This window comes from Falco biarmicus, chromosome 12, assembly GCF_023638135.1.
Source record: "Falco biarmicus isolate bFalBia1 chromosome 12, bFalBia1.pri, whole genome shotgun sequence".
NCBI lineage: Eukaryota > Metazoa > Chordata > Aves > Falconiformes > Falconidae > Falco > Falco biarmicus.
The window spans coordinates 8,546,724-8,556,138 of record NC_079299.1 but is presented as its reverse complement, the minus strand read 5'-3'; the positions used below and the strand labels follow the sequence as shown (position 1 = coordinate 8,556,138).

At 44.1% G+C, this 9,415-nt stretch overlaps 1 long non-coding RNA gene across 1 annotated transcript; it reads left to right on the top strand.

Moving 5' to 3' along the window:
- Nucleotides 1-2,424: 2,424 nt before the first annotated feature.
- LOC130157861 (uncharacterized) lies at nucleotides 2,425-7,151 on the top strand. The gene is made up of 2 exons (XR_008825068.1): nucleotides 2,425-3,323; nucleotides 6,662-7,151. It is a non-coding gene; the product is annotated as an uncharacterized LOC130157861 (long non-coding RNA).
- The last annotated feature ends 2,264 nt before the right edge of the window (nucleotides 7,152-9,415 follow it).

Below are 9,415 nucleotides of genomic sequence, written 5' to 3'. Positions count from 1 at the left end.
CAGCCTTCAGAGAATTCTCTCTCTCTTTTCTACAATAAGAAATGGGATTTTTAACAATCAAACATAACCTTTCCTCCATGCAGCAGGTTGGTTCGTTAGCAGTGGATTAGTCACAGCTTTTAAAAAAAAACCCACAAAGGTTCTATTGAAACATTTGGTCTATTTGAAAAAAAAAAAAAAAAAAAAAAGTGGGGCAGGGGGAACCCAGAAAGCAAATTTGGGGAAGAACCACATCTCACAATAAATTTCTGCTATAATGTAACCATGTAAAATATTGCTCAGTCTTTGTTCTTCATATCACAGTGAATCAATCTGTATATCATGGACAAGGTCTCCTATCAGTTTCTTCAGCTGCCTACCTATTTTTGAAACAAAAGGCCAAGCTGTTTCTGACTGAGGAATATGAACCTTATCCCACTGGAAATTTTGCAAAGGTCATCTGGTTTTCTTTGAGTCTTAAAAAAAAGTATTCTAAAAGGTACTTTCCTTTCTGTGATTTAAGTCATGACCATTTATCATCATGCCAAGCCAGTTTGTCTTTTAAAAGAAGCTTTCCAGAAAAAAAGGATGACTTCTGAATTAGGACACAAAGAACTTTTCTTGCTGCCAAAATCAGCCACAAGGCAGTTCAAATGCCACCCGCTCCATGGTGTGCCCCTGCCCAGCTGTCACTCAGTATGCAGATCTAACTGGAACACATCATGAAAATAAAATTTCTGGAAAAACTGACAATTTTCATAGGAAGAAACAAATTTAAATATTTCAATTTGCTGGACCGGAGCTGAAACATTCCAGTTTCTATCATTAGGTTGAACCTCAGTTCCCGTGAAATGCTGTTTCTCACTCCCAATGAAAAAAGATGGGGGCAGGGTGTTGACTGCTGAGTTTTCCAATGAAAAATGAGAGTTTACATTGCAAAGCAAATATTTCTATTGACTTGAAACAAAAGTTCATTAAATGTTTATCAGATGGTAACCTAGCTGGATCTTGTAATGTGGCAGTAGCTGCTTCATGGCTGGAAGAGGAATTAAAAGGCTTTGGTCTATAGTGTTGTGATCCAAAGCAGCAATTACAGCGCACCACCTGCTTAAGCATCCGAGGCAAATCTCTTACGCTGTAGTCCAGGCACAAAGGAGAATGTATAAACAAACAAAAGCCACATTTTGGTCAACTTAAGATGACATTTTTGCTCCTGGGTATTGCAAACCTTTCACAGGTCCCCAGGAAAATGCATGCTATGTTTGTAACAAATCTTACCACCACCACAATACCACCTGCATGTTTAAGAAACATCTATCCCATGGCTGTTACCATTTCACAAGGTACCTTACCCTGCCACTGCTCTTTCCCTTTCTCTGTTAAAGACCTCTTATTCTTGTTTGTTATACTCTCGTATAGCCTTCTGCCTTGCCCTTCAATTTTTCTTTCTTAAAACTTGCGCAACAATCCCGCAGTTTAAACTGAACTTGTTACCTCTTTCTGGTTGAAAGGACTTATTAAGAATTACTCCAGATTATGTCAACCAACTTTAACAAAAATGTCTTTTGATTTCGTATCGGTTCAGATGCTGACTGGTGCTCATGGGTTTTTTCCCCTTATTGCATTTGACATAAATATCCACACTGTGATCCTTGCCAGCGTTTGTTTTCCCTTTTGTACAAAATGAAGAATACAATAATTTTGCCAGTAGATTTTGTGATCAGCAAAGTATTTGCACAGCCTAGTTGTACTTTTCTAAACAAAAGAGGTGGGGCTTGAATGATTCAGGGAGCCCATTACACCCTCCTAGCTCTCCTGCAGTCTCAAATGCAGTCAGCTAGATGGCCTGGGTCCTACCTGGAGGGCCACCACCCAGAGGACAGGTTGCATGGTGCACAGACGTGCTTTTCCTTGAATATTTATTTCACACAGGACTCAGAGCTTCCCACCACGGCTCAATGAAAAAATCACCAGGCCTACGAGTTCCCTCCTAGTACACAGACATAAAATATGTCCTTTGGCAGAGACAACAATTTCTTTTCCCACAGAAAAGGGGGGAAAAGATTTTTTCATTGCCGTACTGGGGCACACGCTGCTCTCGAGGGAAGCGCTCTGGAGCAAGGCGGGTGTGATGCAATGTTTACCACCACGTTAATAAATGACAATCAGCAAATGCTGTGATGGAGTGAAATATCGCAATTAAGCCAGAGTGCAAGTGAAGGGTCATGATGTGCCTCTGGGCCCCATCAGAGCCAGGGTGAGCAGCTGCGGTGGCTGAGCAGGAGCAGCGTGAGCTTTGCACCTCCAGCGCAAGCCCATGTGTTTCGGAGGTGGGCGGCTACTGGAGACAGTGCGATCCCCAGCGCTTGCTACACCTGCTTTAAAGATGCATCTGGGTCCGCACCTGCTGCTGCTATGTATGAGAAGCCGTGGTGCTGGGTGAGCTGCTGGCCATCTTTGACCTTCCCCTGCTCCGTGCTAGCTGTGCGGATGGCAGGAGCTGACCCGGCAGTTCTCCGGTCTGTGTTCCTAGGACTTTGAGTGTGCCGAGGCAGCGGTGGAGAGAAAGCAAACTGTATCTGCATGTCCTTATCTCTCCAGAAAAGCACTAAACCTTACATGAAAGCCAGGCCATCCTCCTCGCTATTTAGCTGTGTTGCATTTGGCTTTGAGGGCACCTGCAGCTTGCAGGGTACCCAGGAGAAAATCTTCTGGTAAGGGAAGGCAGAGGCTTCTGGTTCAAAACATCATGCAGCCAGCCAGGTTTGGGGCACGGGTGAGATACAGATTATTAAGTGTCTTGAGGAGGAAGGAAATCTTAAGAAACAAATTGGCCACTAGCCCTAAGATGGCCCGGTTTTGCTGCCCTTTTTCCAGGACATGTGGCAAAACCACAGTCTTGGCTCTGCTAGTCTTACCTAGAGCTGGGTCCAAAGGCAGCCTTCTATTTTGAGGACACTTGTTCAAGCTTTTGCAGTGGAATGTTTTGCAAAGCGCAGTGAGAAGATGGAGGTCTGTCTTGCAGAGCAGATTCCATGCAGTTAGCACAGTCATCCTCATCTAATTGACGAATAGCAGCAGCTTATAAAACAATAGCATATTGCAGCTAGAGGAGTTGCATTTGAAAATGCGGTACTTGCCAGATTCCTGCATTTGGTACAAGAAAGATTTTCTGTCCTTTGAACATAACGTCATGGTCCGTGGTAACCCAGCAGGAACTACGGTGACTTATCACCGGACTGTTGAACCTGAAAGGGACTCTTTTCCACCCACCCATGAAAACAGATTTAATTTATCTGGACCAAGCTGCACACTTTGCCTTCCATTGATAGAAAATAAAAACCGTAAATTAATCTTTCCTTTTTTTTGTGGAGAGCATAATATTTTTTGTAGGGATTAAACTCTCTGAAACTAAGACAGCCATGTTCCTATCTTATAGGTCTCTTTAGTACTTAGCATCATGATTCCCCAACTCTAGCACAATGCAATTAACAACCTGGTATGACGAACTGTCTTCCTGAGATATACACAACAGAACTTCAAATGAAAATAAACCCCGACTTCCCTAAACTTCAACCTCAGAAGTCTGGGGGAAAACAGATGATTTTTACAGATGATCTTAAAGAGGTCCTTTTCCCAGCCTGTGTAAAAAAAAAAAATAAATTAAAAAAATGTAGTATAGTGTTACTGTTCATCATGTTTAAAAGACTTTTATTTATCATCTCAAGCCTTTTCCTTGGACTGAATTTTTTCCTGCAGGCCAGGTCTCTGGACTCTTCAGCCCACCTAGATCTTGCTGCTTTGGCAAAGCAGCCCCTCCTGCGGCTAACACAACTAGTCATCCACCCTGGTGAGCCAAAGTTCACTTGGGGATCTAGCAGCACTTCCCCGGTTTTAGAAAAGTCACTGCAACCCTTTTTGTGTTTGATATCTTCATCCGTCATCTTGCAAACTTAGACTCAAGTCAGGCTATGACTGTGGTAGGCCATTGACGGCTGCTGGGGAGCAGTGCACGGGAAATAAGCAGTTACATGTGTTTTCCTTCTGGCTTTCTCAACAAATTTCAAACAGAGGCACTTAAAAGTATATCCAGTTGGATGAGCCAGCAGCCCTCCGTGAGCAGCGCTGTCAGCATGCACCGACAGCAGGATGGGGCTGGCCGCTGCCTGCAGGCAGCGCGGGCAGCAGCGTGTCAGAGAGGGGTTAGTCCTGAGCACAATGGCCACTGAAGTCACACGCTGAGAATTTTGTTTATAAAGTGAATTCCGTAGGTACAAGTCATCAGGAGAAGAAAAAACCCCACGGACAATATTATATAATCCAGATAAATCTACTAATAGGGGATTTTCCAGTGGAAGAAACCTTACATCATGCTTAAGCAAGTAAAAATAAACCTGGCGCTTGCATTTGTTCTAAACACAAGAAGAGTCTTGATGAACTACTAGTTAGATTTTTTGGCTAATTATTAGTCATGCTGAGCATTGTGATGTTGCTTGCAAATTTATTCCATAACTGCATCCTAACCTCAAGATTAAAGTAGCATAGGCTTTCAAAATCAGTTTCTTTGTAAAACTCACTGTTTCCAGAGAACTACACACTTTCCTAATTACTGCTGATGTTTTAGCCATTATTGAACCTCTTATGACCTTCTTCAGAGAAGAAAATAACACTGGCATTTGAAAACAAACAAGTTACTTGTGACATAAATCAAAAAGTAAGGTTTGTATAGCAACCCCCCCATATGCCAAATACATTTGAAAAGCTTTCTTACAGTTGGAAAAACAATCGCTTTTTCACTGTATTTTGCATCTGAATATCACTAGTGAAAGCAGATGTGGGTTTGTGTTTATGGCCTGCTTTATTTAAATAGTCCAGAAAACCCCAAAATTATGCATCCTGTTTATGACAGATTAAAAAAAAAATAAATGTAAATGTGGAAAAGGATCCACAGTTTGGCTGAAGAGGTATACCATGGCTTTAAGAACAAAGAGGCAAAACCAGGTCTGTTGCCTGGAAACAAAACCTTTCTTTTTGGAGGAAAAAATAAAAGATCTGTATCACAAGCCTCTGTTACATTTGATAAAAATGGCATATTCAAGCAGACCAGATGATTCTGGTGACTCCCAGCGTGCCACTGTTTATCCACACGATGCATGACGAGGTGTTCACAACTTTCCTTTGCTGAACAGTAGGCTTATCCGGAGAGAGAAGTGTGTTTGGGTTTGGCAAAGCCTCACCGGCTCCTTTTTTACCAAACCTTACAGTTAGGTCCATCGGAGCAAACCCAAGTTAGCAGCAGAGAGGTGTTATTTGGATGCAAATGGAAGTCTTCAGAACTTCTGCTCCACGGACAGCCAAACCCAAGATGGTTGTATGTGCTGATCTTACACCCAAGATAAGTTACAACAGCTTCAGACCAACTCCATACGAGTCCCAGAGGGCGAGATAAGAATGAGGGAAGTGCAGATGTTCCTTCTCCTTCACACATCTTTTGCTGGGGGTGGACAGTGGATCATATAGAAATTGGCCGGTACCCACTGCAGCTGTCTAAGTTTGGCCATTGCCTTTCCCTCCACCCCCACCTCCTCCTCTTTCCAAGTAGCAAATGGAGCATCTCAGGGAAACGGCTGACCTGCAAAGTCCACGTCAGGTACAGGGGTTTCCTGTAGGGTCTGATCATTCCTATACCTCCTTCACCTTTGCCAAAGGCATTTGCCAAAGGCAATAATTCCTGTCACATGTGAATTCCTCTTCCTACGCTGAGTTTTGGCATCGCTAGCCTCTTAACCACTTCTTTCAGCTGTGAGAATCAGCACAGCTTCTGTAATCCTCAGACTTGCTCCAGGTTTCTTGAAAAAGCGGGCTGCTGTTGGAATTGCTACTTCCAAGCAAACAGAGGTAGCAAAGCCTACCCACTGAGTCCACCCTAGATGCTAGACTAGCTTAGAAATGGAAATAGCAAATTTGATCGCATCATGCTCCTGTCAGGTCCCAGCTGGCAGCAAGGTGGACAGAACGCAGCTGTAGGGTTCTTCACCAACACACCGTCTCAGCACCCCTAAGCAGAAACCTGGTGAAGCCACACCGGCTGGCAGACTTCCTTGGAGGAAGACACCTTCCACGCATTGAGACTGAGGCAACCAAAGAGCTTTGAGCAAACAGACCTTCTCTGAAGGAGCTGAATGCAGCTGCAACTGCCTCTGCAGTTTCCTAGGGTACCTAAACGAGTGTTGAAACTCTTTTCTTGGCTACACTTTGCCAGTGGACTCCGCTTCCAGGTGAACTGGTCCACTATAAGTAAAAAGCTGGCAGTCCCTATATAACTTACCTGGTTTAAGCTGCTGGCAAGAGAGGTCTCATCCCAGCTGGACTTCCTCTCAGTGTAAGGTCTGAGCATGATTTTTCCTTCCTCTTCTATCAAAGGTATAGGTAGAGATGCTGGTATAGGTAGAGGCAGTGTGGATGCACTGATGTAAAGAGTAAACACTGGTCTGTAGCCTCTGTTAGTTGATGTTAGGCATAAGAAGACAAGAAGCTTTCAATTATTTTTTGTTAAACCCAGCCTGTGTCCGTTGAGCTACCCCTTAGAAAAAACACATTAACATGTAAGCTCTTCAAGTATCAAATGGAAATACTGACACGATAAACACTGTGCCACTCACTGCATTTTTTTTTTTTCCAGAGCAGAACTGGCCTTTAATATCACCTTGCTTTGGCAGATTTTCAAGCAAGCAGAAGAGAGTGTTAAGGGCCTCCACTGAGACTCCTCTGACACCAAGCTGTGGAGAGGTCCATTCCAAGCTGAAGGGCATCCCACCATGGGTCATAATGCAAGAGTCAAATTAAAAAAAACCAGCCACTTAAAAGTAAGTGGTTCAATGGGGACATTTGGTTTTGGAACTGTGAACTGCATAATTTAAAAAATAACCTTGTACTTTGGAGCCTAGCACTGACAACCAATGTATAATATCCCACCAGCAGAATATGAAAGGAAAAATTCTGTCTTGGATGGAATGTGTGGGAAGTTTATGCCTCTGAATTTGCCTCTGAATCTTGAATATTCATTCCCTCTGACCTTTCTACATCGTGCATGTTCCAGAATCTGGAATCTGATTCCACATCAATCTAACTTTGAATAAAAAAATGGTTTTGATAGTTTTGTAAAGTAGGAATATTAACTTGCAGTTTGGATTTTCTTCATAAAAGTATTCACACGTTCTTTTTTCATGCTGACCTTTGGCTCTCAGCAATGATGCCAATAACCTTTCTGCCAACATACTGATGCAAAAGGGGAAAAAGTGTGTGTGTGGGTGCAATACTACTGTCCTAGCAATTGGATCCAGCTGGCCTCCTCAAATACATTCAACCGGGGCAGGGGGGGGTGGAAGACAAAACCCAACTTAAATATAAAAGACGTGATTTCCAAAGGTTTTGTGCACTGACAGCTTTTATGCATTTGAACTAAGTGTTCTGCATGTTTGGAAATCAGTCCCAGGAGTAGAATTATTCTGTGCCAATAATATTACAGGACAGCCATTCTTGATTCCCTGGTTCACCCCCTCACATTTTTCATGTTATCTTAAAGTTCTTTTAGGCTGGAATATAAAGGTTATTTTTTTGTACCTTTCTTTCATAAGCCTTTCTTCCCTACTACACCCCTTCTCTGTTCCCATCTGTTTTTTCCCCATGTGTGTTTCAGCCATTGTTCTGATACTTGTGGGGAAACTAAAATCCTGAAGTCATGGGGTCCTGGATTTCACAATACATAAATGAAATTACTCTGTGTCTTAGACTAATTTTTTTTTTTTTTTTTTTTTTGATACCCAGTGTGGTGGTTCTTGTCGTGGCAAAGACCTGTATTATCTTAGTTGAGAGCACCAAGCTCATTTCATATGTCTTATGCATGAGGTCAGCCATCACTGGGTTCTCTTTTGAGGTTCTCTTTTGTTGAGCTGGTCTTCTAGATGTGAAAACTTTCCTTATCTGTCACCACTTACCAGAACTCCTCTCTGAAGCATCCAGCAGCATCGTTTCTGTCTTGGCATGGGGCAGCAAGCACCGCCTGAGAGCTAAATCTGGGCAGAGAAAATAAGATACAAAATGAAGCATGTTTCTGCTGACTCAGATAGTAGCAGCAGGCAACCTAGGAGTTTCTAGCCCTGCTGCACGCCCTATGGTTCTGTTTGAGGTGGGTTTGTATGTAAGAAGGAGCTAGGAACATGGCCAAAGTTGGGTGCTGTCGGAGGGACTCTGGGTTTACAGAAGGGAGAAGCAGGCAGAAATTGTCTTTCCCAGTACAGCTGCAAGACTGCCACCCTAAGGCCAGAGGGATGCACAAGAGCATCATCTTCCTTCCTCCAAAGGCTCGCATGGTTACCAAGCATGCCTTGGTTTCAGTAGGATCATGGGTCTGTCCAGCTTCTGCATTCATTCATGCAGCAACCTGCCTTACCTTTGCACTTTAGCAGAATGGTACTTCATTTCCCAGAAAGGTCAAAAGGCTGCGCACACACCTGGGCGGAACGGAGCGAGAGGGAGCCCGTGCTCAAAATCAGCATCACGAAGCGGTTGGAAAGGGCTCGTGGGCCGTGGGGCTGCACCTCCCACCCATGCCCCTCTGCTTCACCCTGCACAGGTCACCTGCACCCCAGGGAGGGCTGTGGTGGGGAAACACACCCGCAGGTGAGCGGTGGCGGGGGAGAAGGTGGCAGTGGCATTCAAAGAGGATCTAAGAGGTGCAGAAGGACAGCACTCTCCACCTGGCAATGTGCTCCAAGGCCTTACTGAGTGCCCAGAATTTGGGTTCAGCAATATTGCCAATCCTTAGCTTTGAAAAAATACTTGGGTAAGTATTGGAAAGGCAATGAGATTGAGTTAAAGACATCATATGGAAAGACAATAAATTATGTTTTAAATTTTATTTGCCTTTTGATGTTGCCTCAGGCACAGCTCATTTCACAGGCTTCGCTTTACAGCTCTAAGGGTTTTCTCATCAGTTTTCTAGGATCTTTAAGTAAAAAAAAAAGCATAAAACTATTGAGCAACAACAGAAAGAATCCCAAGCCACATCCTCAAAGGACGAGTCACGTGAGTTGACCCTGATGACTTTAAAAAAGACAAAGGCCAGAAAGCTCAGCTCTTCCTGCTTGCATGTTCTCAGGTCTTGGCTGAAAACAAAGGATTTGCTGTGTAAAAAGCTGCAGTGATGCCACTGGGACCGATGCCACTCGGACCAGTTGGGTGAGGAGTGCCTTTGGAGCCTCCTGCCCAGCTCATCATGTCCATCCGCCATCGTTCATTGCCTCCATGCAGCTCAGGGATGAACGCGGTGCTGGTGGGACACACAGCTTGGGCAGGGCAGGGACCTGCCCCTCCGGGCGAGCCCTGGCGAAGGGGGAAGCACAGACATGTCACCTCGTACTTAGAGCTGGGCATG